The 22,576-nt window shown below is 40.1% G+C and overlaps 1 pseudogene; it reads left to right on the top strand.

The window, feature by feature from the left end:
* LOC113079223 (serine/threonine-protein kinase N1-like) overlaps positions 1 to 22,115 on the top strand; it is a 32,814-nt pseudogene extending 10,699 nt beyond the window's left edge.
* Positions 22,116 to 22,576: the final 461 nt, after the last annotated feature.

The following is a 22,576-nucleotide window of genomic DNA, read 5'->3' as shown; positions in this document are numbered from 1 at the left end:
CGTGTCCCAGAAGTGGCTCTCCATGCTGCTTTGCTAAAGATACACGCCTACATCTCCTACATCTCCTTGATTAAAATGAATGGCTAGTGTGGTGGCTGCGATATGCGTAAAAAAATATGCGTAAACCTACCAACATCCATAGCCATGACTTATTGCGAGAGGAACAATAAATGCCAGTTTAATCACATAAAATCAGTTAATAGAAACACCATCATTTTGCAACAGTTTTTATCAACATAAATAAAATATCGCAAAAATTTTGCTCAAATCTGTCATGGAAACCCAGCTACTGGTTCCTACAGATTTTATTTTGGTTTTGATTGGGTTTAAAACATTTAAAATTATTATCTATACCAGGGGTCGGTAACTTACTGTGAGGGTGTGAGGTGTGAGGGATGATCGCTGGCACACGAGCAATAGGGAAAACTGCATACTTTTGCCCCTTTGTTGAGGAATATAATGTAGTGATTCAGTATCGATTTATAAAAGTCATGTGGCAACAATGACAAGTTTATGAGCTTCACGCACACGCACATCAATTAAAGCAGCGCATTAATAGTTATTAAACTGTACTGTTTTAATGCAATGGCCTTGTCACACACACACATATGGCACACTGTATATGTTATTAAAATTTTTTGTGGAAAGTTAAATATTTATAAAAAAATATTCAGAAACTGTTAGCATCAATTTTTTTTTTATAGTATCAGTTACGGGGGGCGGTGGCACAGTGGTTAACCAGAAAAATAAAAAATGGCACGTCATGCCGAATAGGTTGCCAACCCCTGACATTTACTAAACTATATCTATACTATTTTTCCAACAGCTATTGGAAATTTCTATGTATTTTATCTTTTTCTTTTAATATATGCTAGTGCAAAAAAACAAAACAAAAAAAACTGCTCTTGAATTGCATGCAGCAGAACAGGCCACCTCTCACCGACTGACCCTGGACTGATCTTGCTTCAGATCATTCCCTTGCAATTTAAGGAGACCCAATGTAGTTAGGACGCCCTTGATCTCACACCCACTTTCTGGACACTTTTGTTTCTCTCACTTCCTTCATATTATTTTGTAAAATAAAAGCCTCTCAAATGGCAACTTGTAGTCAACTTGTGTATCGACTGAAAGATAATCAGTTTAGGAAGCCACTATCTAGATATTTGAAAAGATAGTTTAGATACAATTGTAAGAGTATTAAAGAGTGTAATCCACTACGGCACAATGATATCTCAGTCTAAGAGTTTGAGTGAGTACAATAGAGATTTTAAGTGGGCTTTTTCCTAACGATGCCACAATGAAACTATTCATCTGAACTCAGTGTGCACTCACACACACACTATTCATTTCAGCCCATAATGAACACACTGAAAACCCATGGCGAAATGCACAATGACCTCCTAAGGAACTCTTTTCCTCCGCATGTGCACACACATATGCAAAATGTCTGTCAGATAATATTGTTAACAAATGGAAAAAGCCATTAGTTTGGGATATAATCAATCAGACACTTCACACTATGCTGTCAGATATGAACTTTCTCCAAAATCTCCATAGGTCTGGATATATCTAAATATAGTCCTGTGTTTGTGGGCCTCAGTCTCTATTCATCAATCTGACACTAAACACTAATGCTCACCACACGAGAATGTCAAGAATGCTCCAGATGTGTCGGTGTGTGTTTATGTGTATATGTTGTAAAGAGCCCAACCAGAAGCTTCGCATGGGAAATTTCTCGTTCACAATTTTTTTAATCTTCCTTTTCCTTCCAATTTTTTTTATTTTTTTTGGGATGAGCCGCTGTGGTCAACTAGTTCTCCTAGATTTTATTTTCTCTCTCTTTCTTTTTTTCCCCTTGCTCTTTGTTGCATCTTGTGTAAACATCTCTTATAAAAGCACGTCAGGGTCGGTGAACTCAAAACCTGCCTAATTATACAGGACTTCCTTAAAGTCATGATGAAACGGATGTAGTGACATTTTCCTGTATTGTGACATACTTCTGAGTAATATGGTAAAAAGGGCGGGACTTGGTTCTGTCCATCAGTTGTTGATTGGATGCAGGCATCTTAATATACCAGCTTGCAGTAGGTTGTAAGAAATGGTTGATTTTAAGCAGACTAATGATGATAATTCAGGATTCTAGAATGTCAGATATATTTTGATGGAAGAATGGCTAATTTGATTAAAAATCAAAAGGTCAAAAATAAAATAAAATAAATCTTGTTAAAATCAATGACATGTATTTAGAGAATTGGATGAATTTTCATTTCATGCCCACTTTAAAGTAGACATTTCTTGGTTGTCCTCGACTCCTCTCTATTTGGACAACTATTTCACAGTTAGTGCAAGCAAATGTTCAAGATGAAATGAGGGTAAATGTATCCAGAGCTCATGACTGGGCAGAGAGAGAGAGAGAGAGAGAGAGAGAGAGAGCGAAACAGAAGGAAGGACAGTCATTTGGCCGCAGGGCTTTGACTGAGCATAGAATTGCTGGCATTCTCACAAGCCACAGCAGCTGAATAGAGCTCCCTCTGTGTGTGTGTGTGTGTGTGTGTGTGTGTGTGTGTGTGTTTGGGTAAGCATGACCTGACAATGAGTGCTGCTCGGGTTTGGGTTGAACAGCACAAGGGCTCATATTAGGGTTGTCTTGGCGACTTTCTTCAAGTGCTGTTCAGAGGTGCCCGGTTTTATGCCTGTCCTCCCATTATCATAAATGTTTATTCATGACACTTCTGTGCTTTCTTATGACAAAAAGTGGTGAAAAAACATCAGCTGACATTCAAAAAGTAGGTTCAGTGTATACTGGCAGTGACAGCTTTGTTGATTATAAAGCATTATGCATCTCTCATCAAGACCATGGGTTCAGTTCCCAGAGAACACACAAACTGATGCTTTGGGTGAAAGCATATGCCAAATTCATATGTAAATGGTGTATGGAGTGTAAGTATTTGCATAACAGGATAGGCATGTTTCATTTAATGATTTAGTGTGTGTTTAGTTTTGGGAGCTTGCTTAAGGATTTCAAACCAGTCAGTAATGATGTGTACACACCCTAAACAACCTTCCGTCTCACACATACTGAGTTCAGGCTGTTGGCTACATCTTGCTGTTAAATCTTAATTAAACCCAGGGCTTTTAGACACGCTCTGAAAGTGACGGAATGACGTCTGGGACCAGATCTAAAGTGAAACTGAGTGGAATCTGGTTGTTAACAGTTAACTATATTTCCTGAAATTTTATACCAACTTTATACTTTTATTATTAATCTGCCCTTCAAATATTTATTTTGACTCTGTATGCATCTGCATTCTGTCTTTTACAATGTCTGTTATTATTACAGTCTTCCAAAGTAGTGTCAGCAAAGGTCTCTCCTGCAAACTGATATCAAACAGACATTTTTAATCTTATTTCGTTTAACAATTCTGTTCAAACATCAAACGCCCCCTGGTGTTCACCTGGGATTTCTTTTCTTAGCAAATAACAGTGTCATTATTTGGACTTTGTATATTGCCAAAATATACTATCGAGTCAGACTACAAAGATAGGCAAAAAAAAGTTTCACGTTTATTATCATCATTTTACAATTTTTCCTTCAGACGTTAAAATGTTTACTTAACCTCATAACCATCTCAAAGTAAAAGAGGTGTCTGATTTTGTGGTGGCTGTGCTTTAAAATTAAATTATAATGGTAAAGTGACAAAGGATTTTAAAAGTGATAGCAATCAGTGTTGAGGACTGCTTACATAAGTTGGAAAACGATGGCGTGGCTGCCCACATTCGCTCCTTGTATCATTGATGATTGTGTAAACATTATGCTCATTGTTGTACCTGCCATGAATGGCCATGTGACATGTTTTGGTTGTGTAGTGTGTAGGGGTGTCCATGGTTAACCGGTTAACCGATTAACCGTTAAAAATTGTGTAACCGAGTGAAACATTTTGCTCGGTTAAGTGACGTCAGTGGCGTGCATTGAATTTAGTTGTAATACATTTTTGCCCCACCAGAGACCGCCAGAGCGCTCCCAGACATTTGTAATGTCCACAAGAAGAAGTCATTTTTCTAATATGAAGCGGGCTAATACAACTAAGTGACGGGGCAAAATGCAAGTATTGCAATGCAGTGCTTAGATATACTTAAAGTAAAACCTCGTTGTTCTAATCTCAACAGCCAACACCCGGGCATCATTAGGCCGGTCAGGACCCACTGGATGCGTGGCGAAAGCATCTCAGCTGCGTGGCGTGTCTGTTTTTAATTCGGCTCCCATGTTAACAGGTTAGAGCTTGCCGACTGCCTGCGTGAGACGCGCGGCTGAGGCGCGGCTCGACGCGTGCATGCTAGAAATAGAACCGACGCCTTGTTGGAAGCGTTTCCAGGCAAAGTATAATAGGAAAATATGTTTATATGTCATTTTGTACAAAAATACATATTAATTCATGACATTTTTGATATTTGAAAGTCTATAGGTTGACATAAATTCAGATATAAATGTAATTTAAATAAATAAATAAATAATTATCGATTTTCAAATATTGTACGTGTCAAACATAGTCATAGTCATAGCCTTAGCGAGGCGGCCGCGGAGTCTGCTTGTTACCTTTTGCCTTATACATTTTAGGCTTATTCTCAAATTCAGATTGTGTTAATGGGCGGCATTATTAGGCAGTTTTAATAGGACAATTTGACCGGAGAGATTAAATTTTGTCGGACATTCCTTTTTTTTCGGCCAATGTCCGGAAATTACTATGGTTATTGTTACTATGGCACACTATGGTTAACCGATTATTAACCGCTAAGGGCCTCGGTTAACGGTTAATGAAAAACTTGAGAACGTGCAGCCCTAGTAGTGTGGATGGAGAATGCTTCTGAAATACAGTGAAAATATACGGGACACAAAAATGGAAACACTTCAGAAGTGTCAAAGTCGTCATCGGATTGGTTGAATTCTACAGGATATCCGGGAGATGTGTGTGTTACGTTCTTTAACGTTCCACCCGGGAACAAAGATACCATGGCGCCGTACCCTTTCGCGAAAGAAGAAAGCCGTCACCAACTGTGACGACGAGGGCTTATCAGGATCAACTAAACACTGGAGTTTCAAGAGTATGTGAAATATTCAAAGTTAATAGAATCTTTAAAATATGTCCGAGAGTTTTACACACAGGTCTGTTATTGTGGTGACATTTCCACACCTCGAAACATGAGGATAAACAAAACAAACTGTGATTGGTTGTTTGACATGTCTGTCAAACAGACTCATGGGCGGGGCTTGGCCAGTGAAAGCTGCCATGGATTCCAGAATGACAGCTGAAAGTCTGGCTATGAAAGACTAATGAAGGGTTAACAGCACAAAAGCAGTGCTAACCATGCGCCGGAGCAAGGATTTCATATCCCCAATGAAAAAGTGCTGCTAACCCCACTGTTAAACATTCCTATATATACCCAGGGTTTACAAGAATGATAACCCGGGGTTTAGCACTTTGTGAAAAGCCCTAAACATTATTTGACTTTTACTGGCCTGCATGTGCTGTAAAAGTGACCCTGCATTTATTATCTTCATTCTTGTACCTTTTCATAACCCTTAAATGCTTGTTCTCTTTCTATATTCCTCTTTTCATGATTCATTTAGATTCTGGGTATGCTGGGTAAAGTGTCATATGATTATTAAAGTAACAGTTCACATGAAAAAAAGCAGCAACTGACATAAAATTTAAACTTTTTTTTATTCACTTCTTCCTGTGTCTTCACTAAATTACTGTCAGACAGTGACATACTTTTGTGTTCTGTTTAGATGATGATGGTGAACTTTGTATCGCTTTTCAGTGCAACTGCTTGCATCTGTTTCTCTGTAGATTGCACAAAATGCAGCACGCATGACTGGGAAGAGTTTAGAGTGACTTGCTTGTTGAAGTGAAGCTGAGGGGTGGAGCTTAGTCATACTTTCTCTCAGTGTCTTAATCTGTCGCTTTGCTTTTTTCTCCTCCTTCCTGCAGCTCACCCCCACACACTGCTTCCGTTTTTCGCCTTTCTTTAGTCGAGGGGGAAGCTGTCTCTGTTGTGAAGTGGTTTTGATAAAGAGGGTCTCGGCGGGGGTGGGTTGGCCGATTCTCGCTCCAGTGGGAGATTTTATTAGCAGTCTTTATCACAGCCGGGTGGGCCGACGCAGGGAGACAGAGGGTGTGACATGGCTAACGAGGAGGGAAGACATACATCCCTCACAGAGCAGCACAGCAACGAAAACAACATCACCCATCCAGAGACTTCAGCTACACAAGGGGTAGGCCTGTTAAAGACACCCCAAATCCTGATTATGTAAAGAATTCTCTAGAATAAAGTTTTAGAATCGACATTGGAATGCAGTTCATATTCAGTGTAATATAGCTTCAGTAGTGTAAAATGTGTTGATGTGTGTAAACAAATTAGTATGTTTAAAAAACTGTACTGTGATCATAATCTATTATAAATGTATTATATTGTTACATAGATATCTATTATTTGTATAAAAAACATTATTAAATATAAATATATAACAATTGTTACGTCACTTGAAATCATTTTAAATAAAAAAAATTTAATTATCAATGAAGCGATTTAAGACTTTAAATATAGTGTGAAATATTTTTTTTTTATTTTTATGTATTGATAAATACAGAAATCCATGAGTGCTACAATACGTAATGTCAGTTTGCAATTGTATTTTCTTTCTATTAAAGATGTATTGTGACTATATTGTTATAGATTATATTATTATATAATTATATAAATAAATATTATTTGTATAAAAAAAAAAATATATATATATATATATATATATATATATATATATATATATATATATATATATATATATATATATATATATATATATATATATATATATATATGTAAATTTTACACTCACATTTTACACACCAATCATTTAAAATAAAAAGTGTCAAATATATAGTATAGCATTGCAAAATCTTAATGAACTTTATGAAGTTTTATAAATTAAAACAAGTTATGTTTACAAAGTATTTACGTTTATTTTTTAACATGTTTATAGGAAATGCAGTGCTACGATACTTTACTTATCCATTTGTACTTCCTTAAAAAACAGCTGTTTTTATCACCATCTTTGGCTTTCCAGTTTTTTCTTGTGTCTGTCTATTTCTCCCTTTATTTTTTTCCAAGAGTTAAACTTGTCAGGATTCCACCATCATCATCACTCCCTCCACCCACTCGCTCGTCATCCCCTGAATATTAATTGTCATCACCTGCATCTCTTCATCCTCATCACCGTCACCTGCTATCCTTCATCACTGCTCACCCTTATATACCCGCCTCAACCTTCAGTCTCCGTCTGATCTCGTCATTACATGGCTTACAGACTCTGTCTCAACACTCACCTGAGAATCCGCGAATCTTCTGAGAACCCTCAAAGATTGGTCCGTCTTCTTCTGCCTTCAGTCCTCCTTCGGTGATCCCACTTCCACTTCCTGTGATTAGAGATCGTTCAGTAAATCGATATTGGTCCATACTCGCTCTCATTCTGATATTCCCGTCTGGTTCGGAGCATTCTGCAAATAAAACTCTCAAACTGACCATCCTGTCTGCCTCCTGTCTCGTCCGTGACAGAAGATCAGACCGAAGATGCAGAATCCTACGGAGCCTGGAGGGAATCCATCTCAAGACCCGTTTGCCGAACTAGTGCGAGCAGTGTGCCAGTCAATCCGCTCATCTTTACCGGACAACCCTTCCGCCATCCCCGAAGCCATCCTTCACTCTGCACGCCGACACCAACTTCCGCAAACACCCGCTACTTCGCCGGCTGCCTCTGCGAGTCCCATGGCCCGACCAGCGCCGTTCAGTGGTGAGGCGGAGGATTGCAGTGGTTTTTTGCTTCAGGTTTCACTATATTTCCAAATGCAAGCACATCAGTTTACCGACGATTCCGCCCGGGTGGCCTTTATTATTTCCCTACTCTCTGGCAGAGCTCTCCAGTGGGCACAATCCCTTTGGAATTCAGATTCCCCAGTGTTAAAGTCCCTGTCAGGTTTCATATCTCATTTTAAGGAAGTCTTTGGCCAGGCAGTTTCAGATCTCTCAGTCCATGATCAGCTTTACAATCTCCGTCAAGGAAACTCCTCTGTCAGCACGTATGCCCTCCAGTTTCGCACCCTGGCGGCATCCTGTGGCTGGAACGAGTCGGCCCTAATTACCGCTTTCCGCCACGGCCTGAATCCGAACATCCGTCAGCTATTGGTTGTTTATGATGACTCCATGGGGATTGAGAACCTCATTCAAAAGACCATTCGAGTTTCTCAACGTTTATCTGCCTGTGACAATCCATCTACCGCTGTCAGTCCTCCGTCCTCAATTCCCATTGCTTCTCCTCCAGCACCTGAACCTATGCAAGTGGACTCCACCCATCTCTCTCCTTCTGAGCGCCAGCGTCGCATCCAGCTTCACCTCTGTCTGTACTGCGGGAGCGACAATCATCTCATCTGCTCCTGTCCTGTTCGACCTCAACGTTCTGCGGTAAGCTCCATTCAGATCCCTCCTAAAGTGGAATCTTTAAACCGTACCATGGTTCATCTGTTAACCCCCCATATCTGTGTCTCAGCGCAAGCCCTCCTCGACTCCGGTTCAGCGGGGAACTTCATTTCAACCCAGCTCCTCCAAAAACTGAATGTCCGCAAGCACCGCAGCCTTCAAGAGCTCAGAGTTCAAACCATCCAAGGAAAGCCGCTAGGTCGAGGTCGAATCAGTCATGTCTCTCCCACATTAATGCTCCGCATTGGCTGTTTACACGCAGAAGAGATCTCATTCTTGGTGCTGGAGGAGTCTACTGCTGAGCTCATCCTGGGACGCCCCTGGCTGATCCAACATCAGCCCACCATTGACTGGAAATCCGGGGAGGTTCTTCGTTGGGGAGAAAACTGTAAACATACCTGTCTAGCTCCAGTCAAGAGGAACCCGAAAGCCCTATCTTCCCCCTCTTCTTCGTCTTCCGTGCTCAAACCCAAACTTCCAGTTTGTTCGACTTCAGTTGAGAGTCCAGAGGTCCAGCATCAAGTAGAGATTCCTGCTGAATACAGGGGGTTCCAGGATGTGTTCAGCAAGCAGTTGGCGACCAAGTTACCACCTCATCGGCCATGGGACTGCGCCATTGACCTGCTACCTGGAGCCACTCTACCTAAAGGCCGTATCTACCCTCTCTCCATCCCGGAACAGAAGGCCATGGAGGAGTATGTGAAAGAAGCCCTTCAGCAGCAGTTCATCCGTCCATCGGTTTCACCCGCCGCTTCCAGCTTCTTTTTCGTGGCTAAGAAGGATGGAGGCTTGAGACCATGTATTGATTACCGCCATCTGAACTCCCAAACGGTCAAATTTCGTTACCCCCTTCCTCTGGTCCCAGCAGCCCTGGAACAACTACGTGGGGCCCGTATATTCTCCAAGTTGGATCTGCGCAGTGCATACAACTTAATCCGTATCCGTCGGGGTGACGAGTGGAAGACTGCTTTCGTCACCCCTTCCGGCCACTATGAATACAGGGTAATGCCTTTCGGCCTATCCAACGCCCCTGCAATCTTTCAAAATTACATGAATGAAGTGTTCCGAGAGTACCTCAATAGATTTGTTGTAGTTTACTTGGATGATATCCTCATCTACTCATCATCACTTCCTGAACACAGACGCCATGTCACTCTGGTCCTGCAGAAATTGAGAGCCCATCAGTTGTTCCTGAAATTGGAGAAATGTGAATTTCACACCACGTCGGTACAGTTTTTGGGCTATATCATAAATCGGCATGGAGTGCAAATGGACCAGAGGAAGGTGGATACCATCCGGAACTGGCCGCAGCCCACTACTGTGAAAGAGCTTCAAAGATTCCTCGGATTTGCCAACTTTTATAGAAGATTCATCCATAACTACAGCATTATCAGTGCTCCTCTGACCTCCTCTTTGAAGGGCCAGACCAAGTCTCTATCCTTCTCCTCCGAAGCCATCCAAGCCTTCCAACAACTAAAAGACGCCTTTTCAACCGCTCCCGTTCTCGCTCATCCTAACCCAGATCTGCCATTCGTCGTCGAGGTTGATGCGTCTTCTACTGGAGTAGGAGCAGTCCTCTCCCAGCGGCAGGGTGAACCCTCCAGACTCCATCCATGTGCCTTCTTCTCCAAGAAGCTGTCCCCGGCGGAGCGAAACTATGACATCGGAAATCGGGAACTGCTTGCAATCAAGCTTGCCTTGGAAGAGTGGAGGCATTGGCTGGAGGGAGCCAATCACCAATTTCAAGTAATCACCGATCATCGTAATCTGGAATACCTCAAAGAAGCCAAGAGGCTCAATCCTCGTCAGGCCCGCTGGGCTCTCTTCTTCACCCGTTTTGATTTCGTTGTTACCTACCGACCCGGCTGTAAGAATGGAAAAGCTGACGCTCTCTCACGCCTCCATCATTCCTCGTCTGAGGAGTACCGCCCCGAACCCATTCTCCCTCCAGCCGTGTTCGCCTGTCCAATCCTCTGGGATATAGACGATCAAATATCCCAGGAAAACCGTCTCCATCCCGCTCCGCCGGGAGGTCCAGAGGGGCTCACCTTTGTACCTCAACAATTCCGCACCGCCCTTCTGGACTCTGCTCATACAGCTCCGGGCTCTGGACATCCAGGTAGCAGGCGTACCCTCTCGCTCCTCAGTCAACGGTACTGGTGGCCATCTATCTCCAAAGATGTCTCCCGGTTTGTCCAAGGGTGCTCAGTCTGCGCCATCTCTAACACGCCCAGAAAACTCCCGGAGGGTAAACTCGTACCTCTTCCTATTCCCCGTCGTCCATGGTCTCACCTTGGTGTAGACTTCATGACTGACCTTCCTAAATCTAACAACTTCACCTGTATTCTAGTTGCAGTGGATCGGTTCTCGAAGGCTTGCAAGCTGATCCCCTTACCTAGACTCCCTACCGCCTTTGAGACCGCGGAGGCTTTGTTCCATCATGTTTTCAGAAATTTTGGAATTCCCGAAGATATAGTATCGGATAGGGGTCCGCAGTTCATATCTCGAGTATGGCAAGCCTTCTTCCGACTACTTGGGGTGACTGTTAGTCTCTCCTCAGGATACCACCCTCAGACGAACGGCCAGACTGAGCGGAAGATCCAGGAGATAGGACGGTACCTCAGGTCATATTGCCACCAGTACCAGGACAGCTGGAGTCGCTACCTCCCCTGGGCTGAATACGCCCAGAATTCCCTCAGGCAATCCACCACCGGGCTCACTCCTTTTCAATGTATCCTGGGTTTTCAACCTCCTCTATTCCCTTGGTCTGGGGAGCCCTCGGAGGTTCCAGCCGTTGACTATTGGTTCCATCAGAGCGAGAGGGTATGGGACTCAGCTCACGTTCACCTCCAACAGGCAGTGCGAAGGCACAAAACCCAAGCCGATCGTCAACGGACAGACCCTCCCCAGTACCAACCGGGTCAGAAGGTGTGGCTTTCAACCCGTGACATCCGCCTTCGCCTGCCCTGCCGTAAGCTGAGTCCCCGATACATCGGACCATTTACCGTGCAGAGGCAGCTGAATGAAGTCACTTACAGGCTCAACCTTCCACCTCATTACAAGTTTTCACCTTCATTCCACGTCTCTTTGTTAAAGCCTTTCATTGACCCTGTCACTTCTCCTCCCTCAGATCCAGGACCTAGGGACTTACCTCCTCCTCCTGTTCCAGTAGAAGAGGAGCCTATCTACCGTGTCCGCAACATCATGGATTCGCGGCGACGAGGCCCCCGGCTAGAATACCTAGTAGACTGGGAGGATTATGGCCCCGAGGAACGCTCATGGGCACCCCGCGAAGATATCCTGGACCCAACCCTCCTCACCCAGTTTCATGCAGACCATCCTGATCGTCCTGCACCCAGAGGTCGTGGAAGGCCTCGCCGTCGCCAATACCCCTCTTTTCAAGCGTCAAGAGCCGCCTCGGGAGGGGGGGTACTGTCAGGATTCCACCATCATCATCACTCCCTCCACCCACTCGCTCGTCATCCCCTGAATATTAATTGTCATCACCTGCATCTCTTCATCCTCATCACCGTCACCTGCTATCCTTCATCACTGCTCACCCTTATATACCCGCCTCAACCTTCAGTCTCCGTCTGATCTCGTCATTACATGGCTTACAGACTCTGTCTCAACACTCACCTGAGAATCCGCGAATCTTCTGAGAACCCTCAAAGATTGGTCCGTCTTCTTCTGCCTTCAGTCCTCCTTCGGTGATCCCACTTCCACTTCCTGTGATTAGAGATCGTTCAGTAAATCGATATTGGTCCATACTCGCTCTCATTCTGATATTCCCGTCTGGTTCGGAGCATTCTGCAAATAAAACTCTCAAACTGACCATCCTGTCTGCCTCCTGTCTCGTCCGTGACAAAACTATTCTTGTGTGGACCGACTTTTGTTTTCTTTGTGGGCCACGTCCTCCATCCCTCCCCCAACATTTGATATCTTTGCGAGTTGCATCACGTCATTTCCTCTCATCCCCCTCTTCCTCTTCTGACTCACCCTTGTGCTTTTTTGTCATTGTTTATGCTCTTTCTCTGTCTGACACTCTTCATATCCTGTCTTGGTCTCTCGTAGGTCATTTCTAGTCCTTTGTGTGAACTGATGCATGTGAGCTGTCCCATCAAACTGGCCTTAGATGTTGTCTCAGTAGAGATCTGATGACTTGCATTCGAGTGGATTGGTCAAAAGGATGCTGTGGTTGTACGCTTAACCCATTCTTGCTGAAACCATAACACTGTAACCACAGCTATTAGTTCTGATGTTGTGTCACAGAAAGAGTCCCACAGAAGAGTGTTTAAGGTTGTTACGGCAGTGATCTTGTGCTACGGTCAGCTTCTGGGTGCCAGGACTTTTATGTTGAAAATGTGAATTGGTTTTAGTCCAAGTCTGATTGAAGTTTTGTTATCTTATATTTGGTAATGGTGCTAATGGTCATTTGAATAAACTATGTCCATCTTCAGACACACATCCAGGACACATTTGCACCAGATTCTGGCTTTAAAAAACAAACTGGTGATACATTTCCTGATAAATGGGAGATATAAAAATTCTGTACTGCTTCTTTTTCTGAAGAATATATAAAATAAAAAAAATCCTATAAGAAGTGTATTTAAGCATCTTAGCATATTTATTTTGAGATTTGCTAAGGATTAAATTTAACAGAATTATTAAATTTGTGATTTTTAAATATAATAATAGTGATAATAAACTTTTTTACTTTACAAAAACAAATATTAATTTCCAGTGAGTGTTAGAGAATGAAGAAAAACTGAGCATGCACAATTGCATATACAGTTGGCCAACAGATAATTAAAAAATATTGTCCAATTACCAATATGGTAAAGATTTATTCTATATCTCTTTTATGCTGAACCTTGCTTTTGGGGTTGAAATGATCACATTTGATGTTTTAGATTGAGTCTGGTTTCAGACAAGCCCCTTTTTTGAATGCAGATGAAGAGAATGCAGAATAAATTAATAATAAGGATGGATTAAATAGATCAAAAGTGATAGCAAAAAATTAATTCATAGATTTACAAAAGATTTCTGTTGTAAAAAAAAATGCAGTTCTTTTGAATTGTCTGTTCTTTAACGGATACTGATGGTTTTCACGGTTTTAATAAATAAATAAATGTAGTTCTAAAAACATGTTGTTACATTTTTTTTTTTTTGAGCAGCAAATCAGCATATTAGAATGATTTCTGAAGTATCATGTGACACTGAAGACTGGAGAAGTTATGCTGGAAATTCAGCGCTGTGTCACAGGAATACATTACATGACATATATATACATACATTTCATTTTAATTTTAATAATATGTTACATTATTTCTGTTTTACAGTATTTTTACTTGGTGAGCATGAGAGAGAAATAACCTTACCAGCTCCAAACCTTTCAGTGGCAGTTTGGGTGTAAAGTCAGATTAATTTACATGCACTGAAAAAAAAAAAATTAGGGTAAATGTTTGCATTTAATTAATTTTAGCTACATTTAAATACACCAATTTAGTTGTCCAACTTTTAACTACATTTGTTTGTTTATGTAGTATCATTTTGTTCAGTGTACATTACCGTTTTGTTACATTTGTAAACTAAAGCCAAGCCAAGTTGGTCCTATAGTAAAGGGCTATTTTGATGCCAGTGAGTCAGAAATCTTTCTCAAACACTCATCGCTTCTGTTACTGTAAATGACTCACGTGTTTTTGTGCAAGGTAAACTTTCCTGCAACAGTCTAGTCATTGTGAGCTAGTTTATCTCAAGCTGAATCTCTGCTAGTGTTGAAATGGTGTTTTTGCAATGATCTGCATCAGCCTCAGGCTCTCCGTGTTCATTTGCTTTTATCAGATGGCAGTTTGATCACAGGGTCTGTTATTCTTCAGGGCGTTTGCTGTGAAAAAATTATTCTTCTGGGCGTTTGCTGTGAAAAAAAAAATGTTTAGAGGATGAAAAGTGTATTGGAATTGCAGTTTGCATCTGTTGGCTTAATTTGGGCATATGTGACCTGTTTGTGAGTTTCAGTTTCACAATAGCTGAATGCATCAAATACTTCAGAGCAGCTGCTTCAAGCTCTTCTGTTTCAAACTGGCAATTTGGGTAAATTTCCAGTCATACTTAACAAGGTTGATGTCATACAGCACGTGTGATATATTGAGATCACACAAGGAGATTGAACCTGAGAGAAACTGAGAGTTAGAAATCTGATGCACACATCTCAGATAAACAATGTATTATGATATAGCTACTACACTTTAGACCCACAGTGTTTTTTTTTTTTTTTTGGACATATGTGTTCTCTGATAATATCAAGAAATGTTTTTTGAGCACTTAATCAGCACATTAGAATGATTTCTTAAGGATCATATGACACTGAAAACTGATGCTGAAAATTCAGCTCAGGAATACATTTCACTAATATATAGTTAAAAAAGAGCAGTTACTTTAAATTATAATATTTCACAGTATCACTGTATTTGTGATCAAATAAATGCAGTCTTGGTGAGAATGAGAGACTTCTTTAAAAAAGCATTGAAAACTTTCCAGACCACCAACTTTTGAACAGTCATATACATTTGGTTATTCTGCCCACACCCACTACTTAGTTTATCTTGGTATATCGCTATCTCTCTCTCTCTCTCACACGCATGTACTAATGCTTTTCTCCATGTTCTTCTGAACTGTTTATGAAGGTCCTTCCTGCCTTAGCTTCTTAGAGGTCTTCTGTTATACTGAATGATGGCACATTAGTACTTCATCAGTTTTTATATAAACTGCTAAATTAACACCACTTGCACATGGTAAATGCTATTGAAACACAGGTATTATTACTCGACAGTGAAAAGATGCTTGTGCATGGAAACAATAGCCTTAGTCCCTATATTGGTGTCATCTAGTAAAGCCAAGCTTCGCAGAAAACAGGAAGAGAGGTTTAACCGGATATCCTGCACAGGGAGGGCGACCCTCGACCACAGATTTCCCTTCCCTCATCTCTCTCGCTCTCTTTTCCTCCATCTCCCTCTGTCTCTCTGTTTCTATGCCACTGGATATCGCTCTCATTGCCGGAGAGAGGAGAATGTGTTGGTCTGGTGAATGGGATCACTGGGAATATCTGGAAATACAGGTGACATTTTAGGATTGATAGGACTGTTGGTTTTCGTAATAATTTCAGCAGATGAAAAGGGGATTTTTTTGCCAAGTTTCCTTTTGGTTGAGTACGGGACAGAGTTGCTATAGCAAATCAATAGGAGATTATTTTCACTGTAGTGTTCAGTTTCACAAATTATGATTGGTAAATAGTAACAATATAAAAAATTGCGTAATTGTGGAAAAATGCGTTGGTTGATTGTTAAGTGGGTGTAACTACTGTGCAAACGTGTGTAACCTGTTAAACATTAGTTTGAGTGTAACTAAACCTTCAAGTGTTCTTTTGAAGATTTGGCAAGCGGTTGCATATTTTTACATAAAATATTAACTGTCTGTTTTTAGTGAAATATCCATTCTGTTCCTGCTGCATCTGATATATATTTGCTTTTTAAAATATTTCTCATCCCAGCATTGATGTCTGGTGACTGTAAAAGTGAACTTCTTGAGACTGTTTGCTTTCATGTGTAATCAATGGCAGTTGCTTTTAAAGAGCCCTTTAGTCTAAGAGTTTATATGATCTCTCTACATTTGGCAAATTGAAGCTCTCTCAAAAGCTACTGGAGTATAATAACGTAAAGTTTCTAAACTGAATGATCTCAGATGTTGCAGGTTGTCATTCGTTAAACTAATAAAAGCTGATATTTTGCAAACATTTTTGGGCAATTTGTTTCTGGCAGGCCGGGTTATCTTTGGAGCAGTGAATAATATCCCAATGTGGAAGTCATGACTAGCAGGATGGAAAACAATAGGGAAAATGACCCCAAATGTCTGAAATCCACTGTTAATTTGTAGTTAGTTGGTTTCAGAGCTGTGTGAATCTAATGTGAGTAACTTCCCAGTGGAGTCATTGGCACTTTTTTGGATTGTTTGTGGGTACTTGTGTTTTGGGCCATGGATCCGATGAGTATTCTCCAGTTTCTGAGAGATATTTAGGGATATTCTCACAATTTTGTCATTGTATGTTACAAAGAATATGGCTGGTGTATATTGCAAATGTTTTTTCAGTTTCCAGGAGTTTTACAGTCAAGGTTTATATCGATCCACTCTGAAATAAAGTGGTTTGAAGGGACACTGTTTAAAGAAGTAGGCCAATAAGTAAACAGTATATCCTATAGCAAAAAATTTATGGAGTTGAAATTGCTCCACCTTTGTTTTGGTTGTTTATTTTTCAAATCTAATAGATTTCAGATGTACTCAACAGCATCTTAAAGCAAGAACACTGTACTTGCTGGTCACATGGTCTTTTCCTGTGGGCACATCTCATGCCAGATAAGCCACAATGTGGATGAGACTTTATGCCAGCATTCAATAGTCTGGCTATGTCAGACCTAAGATGATAATAAAGTGATCTCAATGGAGTGCATTTAGAGAATTACTAGGATCTCGGGATATCTGAAGCTGAATTTGACTTTGATCTGCAGTTGAGGCTGGGAGTGGTTCATCTTTAAACTTCATCTTTCTGTTTTTCAGAGTGATCCTGGTGGGTTGTCAGTACTAGAGCAGCTAGGCTTGGACCACAGCTCCGATTTCTCTGACTCGAATGTTCAGCAGCGGTTGGATGAACAGCGAGAGCGAATCCGTAGGGAAATCCGGAAGGAGCTGAAGATTAAAGAGGGAGCAGAGAATCTCCGCAGAGCCACTACCGATAAACGAAATGCTCAGCAGGTGGAGAGTCAGCTGCGGAGCTCCAGTCGACGTCTGGACTCACTCCACGCTCAGCTACAAGAGCTGGACGCTCATATCGTTGTCAAAGGGACGGATGATTCACGTGGTGAGTGGACACCGACTGCTGTGTACGAGTGGTGATCACAGCGATACCATGAAAGAAAAAGAATCCATGTTTTGATTTTGAGTGGATGGACATGCATAGTTCGAATCATATTTCAACCCAACAAAAACACATATGTTTAAAGACATAAATTATAGATGCCTGAAATATAATTAATTCATGTTTTCATATCAAAAACCATGATTTTACACTTTGCAAGTCCCAGTCTTAAATCACCTCGGCTTCTTTACTTCTTATGCCTAGATGATGCTCCTCAGTCTCCGGGAGCAGAGGGCAGGTCTTCGGCACATAAGGAGAGAATCGCTGCTCTGGAAAGGCAGTTAAACATCGAACTCAAAGTCAAACAGGGAGCAGAAAAATATGATCCCCATCTATGCCAACGGCTCCACTAAGGTATACACATGCACACACACACACAGGCTCTGTTCCAAAACTTGTGATCACTGTTGGTACGGGTTTTTTTTTTTGGTCTTTGAAAGAAGTCTTTTATGTTCAAGGTTGCATTTATTTAATGAAAAAAACTGCTAAAATAATACTATCACTTTCTTATTATTATCAATGTTGAAAAGAGTTGTGCTGCTTAATTGTTTGTGGAAACCCTAATATATTTATTCAGGCGGCTTTGATAAATATGTGAAGTTCAAAAGAAAAGCATTTATTAGAAATAGGATTTGTTTATAACAATGCAATACTTTACTGCCAGTTTAATGCGTTCTTGCTGAATAGATGTATTAATTTCTTTAAAAATGCAAATCTTACTGACCCCATGCTTTTGAACAGTAGTGTACCTACAGAGGCATCACTGGGGTGCTCACTGTAAATGCAGTCACTGTAAATGCAGTCATCTCAATTATGCTGCTTACAAAATCAAAGACAGCATCTCATATTCACGGTGAAGGCAATCCCACAATGCACTTTGGTGTTCTGGGAAGATGCTAGATGAGGCATTATTTTTCAAAATGTCATATTCAAAGTATTTTATGTAATACTTGTGTGTGCTGTTTTTGAGTATAAGTGAATGGTATACTCCAGTGCAGCTTATGTAGGCAGCAAGGCAGCTCACTAGATTTCAGAACGGAGCCAGCCTGTCAAAAGATGTTTAGGCACTGTTGACTAACTACAATGGCGTGTGTGTTTGTGTGGGTTTTTAGGATAAGAAGATGTTGCAGACAGCTCAGCAGATGCTACAGGACAGCAAGACAAAGATTGACATCATTCGCATGCAGATCCGGAAAGCAGCGCAGGCCCACGAACACAACGATGATATTCAGGGTATGGCTGAGTGTGTGTGTGTGTGTGTTACTGCATTGTTGCTTTTAGAGTCTGATTTCATAGATGAGCATAACTAAACAGATCAATATCCACCTGAATCCCAGAAGACGAGTGGTGTGAGCTTTCAGGGTGTGGAGTGCACAGTGTTTATGCAATCTGGAGAACAGCATGCACACACACACACATATACAAGCAGTGAGCGCAGGTCATACAGATCAATAAATGTGTGTGTGTTATTATGACCCCATTTGGCTTGGAGTGAACAAACACAAAGACACAAACACAGAGTCAGGTAACTGATGACGGTCAGTTCCCGTTCCAACTCTCCCATCTCCTTTATGCTTCATATACACACTCACTCACTCACACACACACACACACACACACATGATTAACAGTTTACAGAAAAAAGCTATAATATTATAAAAACACAGAACAAAGAAATTCAAAAAATATAAAGTATTTATGTACTTTTAAGCAGTTCATTCATGTAAAGCAAATGTATCCCAGTAAAAATGTCTTTAACAGTATGCAGTATAATGTAATCATAGAACACAATATTACTTTTTTAATAAATAGATGCATCCTTTATGCAATTTGTGCATATATGTCCACTATATATGCATATACATTTAATTTAAAATAAAATTGAAAATGCTATTGCTGTAAAATGTAAAATTCTCTTGCATGATAATAAACAGAGAACAAACACACCTAAGCTTTACATGCTTTTGCAGTAATTATAGCTTATTATATCATAATTCAGATAGACCAGAGAAAGTATCATATCATATGAAGGAAAATGTTACAGGCAGCTTTAGTTAACACACATTATTTAATATGCCTGTATAAACACACACACACACACACACCTTCAATGTGTACATGTACACACACACACTCACCGAAAGTGTGTTTCTGAAATTATGTTACTGCATTCGGCTTCATGCCTTATTAGGACACAAAACCTCTGCAGTCGATCCTTCAATACTTCTCATGTTTTGTTCTCTGTCTCATTATAACTCTTTATAGGTCCACTCATTCAAGTGATATTTTCCCTCCAACTCTGTCTTTTGTCATGTTTCTTCATTTGAAGCATCTTATTGATTTCACTGGGATAGTCCTAACACAGGCACTAGCTCACACACAAATACATGCTCTTCTAGTCTCAGCTAGATTAAACATATATGCAAATCTGGAAATAGTAAAGAGACTGCAGGCTCAATTCTGTTAGTTAGGACATTGAGAGAAATGTTTTAAACACTCACAATATTCCCTTGCACTCAGGATCTTTTCGTTGATTGACTGGAATGCTTTGAACTGCTTGTATTTCAGACAGAACCAATCAGATGAAAATAAGTGTTTATATAAGACCCTGAACAGCATGTCAATGTTTTGATGGTATGACAGAATAATATAACACCACAGCATCTTAATCTTTCAGTTTATAATCCGTAATAATCCTCTTATATCTAAAAGTCTGTAGCTGGGCTGCATGTTAGACTGATCTACACTCATCTCTCCTAGTTTTCATAAGTGTAGTAATTACTATATGGAAACTCACTGTCCTGATCCGAAATCATCCCTCATCCCTCTTTAATGTCTGATAGATGCACACGACCTCGTGTACTTTATTGTATCTTAGACTTGATTTCTGTATGGGTTCACATTGAGTTCAGTTTGGTTCATTAGGTTAATGGTTAGTTGACATTTCAAGCAATGACAGCAATGTCCTGCGGTGTGAAATGCTTGTCTTTATCTTAAACATTTGAAACAGCTTGGAGTTTTTGTACTTGTTATATACTCATTCTTTAATTCAAAAGATGGTAGAGTTTGTCATTTGAATTCTGTATTTTGTGGATTCATCTTGAGATGATATTCGTCCTTGCTGGTATGAGGTTTTATGAGGTTTGAAATGGCTCTGATCCATTCAGGAGGGATATTGATTGTGTTTGTGTGTGTCTCTTCAGGGAAGCCTGACCCATGTGGTATGGAGCTACGGATTGAGGAGCTCAGACACCATTACCGCGTAGAGCACGCCGTCGCTGAAGGAGCAAAAAATGTCCTTAAACTTCTTGGAGCCAGTAAAGTACACGACAAAAAGGCCATGTCAGAGGTATTATACTAATATTGTTTATTATACTTGTATCATTTGGGGTTAATACGTTTTTTATATATATATATATATATATATATATATAAATTAATACTTTTATCGAGGCAAGGATGCATTCAGTTGATCAAAAGTAACAGTAAAGACTGTTTCAAATAAATTCTGAATGTTCTTTTCATTAAAGAATCCTGAAAAATGTATCAGAGTTTCCACCAATTTTTTTACTTATTTTAACTATTGATAATAATAAGCATATTTTTTGAGCAAATCAGAATACTAAAATGATTTCAGGAGGATCATGTGACACTGAAGACTGGAGTAATGATGCCGAAAATTCAAAATTATATTATAATATATATATATATATAATATATATATATATATATATAATATATATATATATATATATATAATTTCGAACAATATTGCAGTTTTTCTATTTTTATGCATATATAAAATAAATGCTTAATAAATTCTATACAATTAAATAGAATTTTAATAAAAACTTTTAAAACATTAAAACATCTTACAGACCCTCATTATACAGCATTATTATATTATATTATATTATATTATATATTTTTTAAGAGCTTAGAAATACTTTTATTCAGCAAGGATGAATTTAATTGATCAAAAGTATAATTTATTCAACAAAAATATTAAATGGCAAAACTGATTTTACTATTGATAAAAATAGCAAAATGTCAGCGTATTAGCATAATAGAATGATTTCTGAAGGATCCAAATTTTGTATATCAAATACATTCTAATTCTGTTCAAATGAATTCAAAATTCTATATAATGAAAATAAAATTAAGAAATTCTTTAAAAACAAAAAATCTTACAGACTCCATTTTTCATTATATTATACAGAAACAAAAAGCTTTCAGTTACATCTCAATTAAGTAAACACTACTTTTCCAGTTAAGTCAATAATTAAGTCTACTACAGCAAGTCAGTAAGTAATTCTTATCATTATTTTTAGTATCATCTTTGATGCCCCTGCACTCTTTTCCACATCATCCCTCATGTCTTCCTCTCTCGTCGTCTTCAGGCTCAGTGTCGTCTGAGTGAGTCGTCTCAGAGGTTGGATCTGCTGAGAGATTCACTAGATCGGCGGTTAGCAGAACTTCCTGAATCATCCAAAAAGCATCTGTTATCAAGAGAAGAGCTGGCGTTAAGCCTCCTCACCAGCATTCAACTCTCGACACGGCGCCCCCTATGTGCACAACCAGTACAGCACACTCTCCAAACCCTCTCCCCTCACTGGTATTCACAAACATCTTTAACAATGCTTGTTTGTTTTATGTAGTTAATAGAAGTCATCAGGTACTTATTTTCCTGTTTTTATTTGTGTGTGTCTGTGCGTAGGCACTCTTCAGGTCACCACTGTTGGGCTGTATGGGTGTGCTAGAGGTCGTCCCGGACGTTCACGCGGCAGTCCGTAGTTATTGCCATGTCACAGTCCGGAGAAGGACGGTCCTTTATGCGGAGTGGAAAAGCCTGTACAGTCGCAGTGCAGTGTTAGCGGAAAAACCCCCCCAAAACAGATGAACTCTCCAGTGAGTGCGTGTGTGTGTGTTTGGAGGATGTAACATCATGGTGTGTTTAGTCCTGGTGATGTGTGAGTTTGATATAAATGTGTGAAGATAGAACAGGATGTAGTGCATCTGAACTTTGTGACACATGGGTGAGCATTTCATGCTGGCGAGTGATTTTGTTGACGTATC

The sequence above is a fragment of the Carassius auratus genome, unplaced genomic scaffold (assembly GCF_003368295.1).
Source record: "Carassius auratus strain Wakin unplaced genomic scaffold, ASM336829v1 scaf_tig00027464, whole genome shotgun sequence".
In the NCBI taxonomy this organism is placed as follows: domain Eukaryota; kingdom Metazoa; phylum Chordata; class Actinopteri; order Cypriniformes; family Cyprinidae; genus Carassius; species Carassius auratus.
Note: the sequence above shows the minus strand (reverse complement) of the source record. Positions and strands in the feature narration are given on the sequence as shown.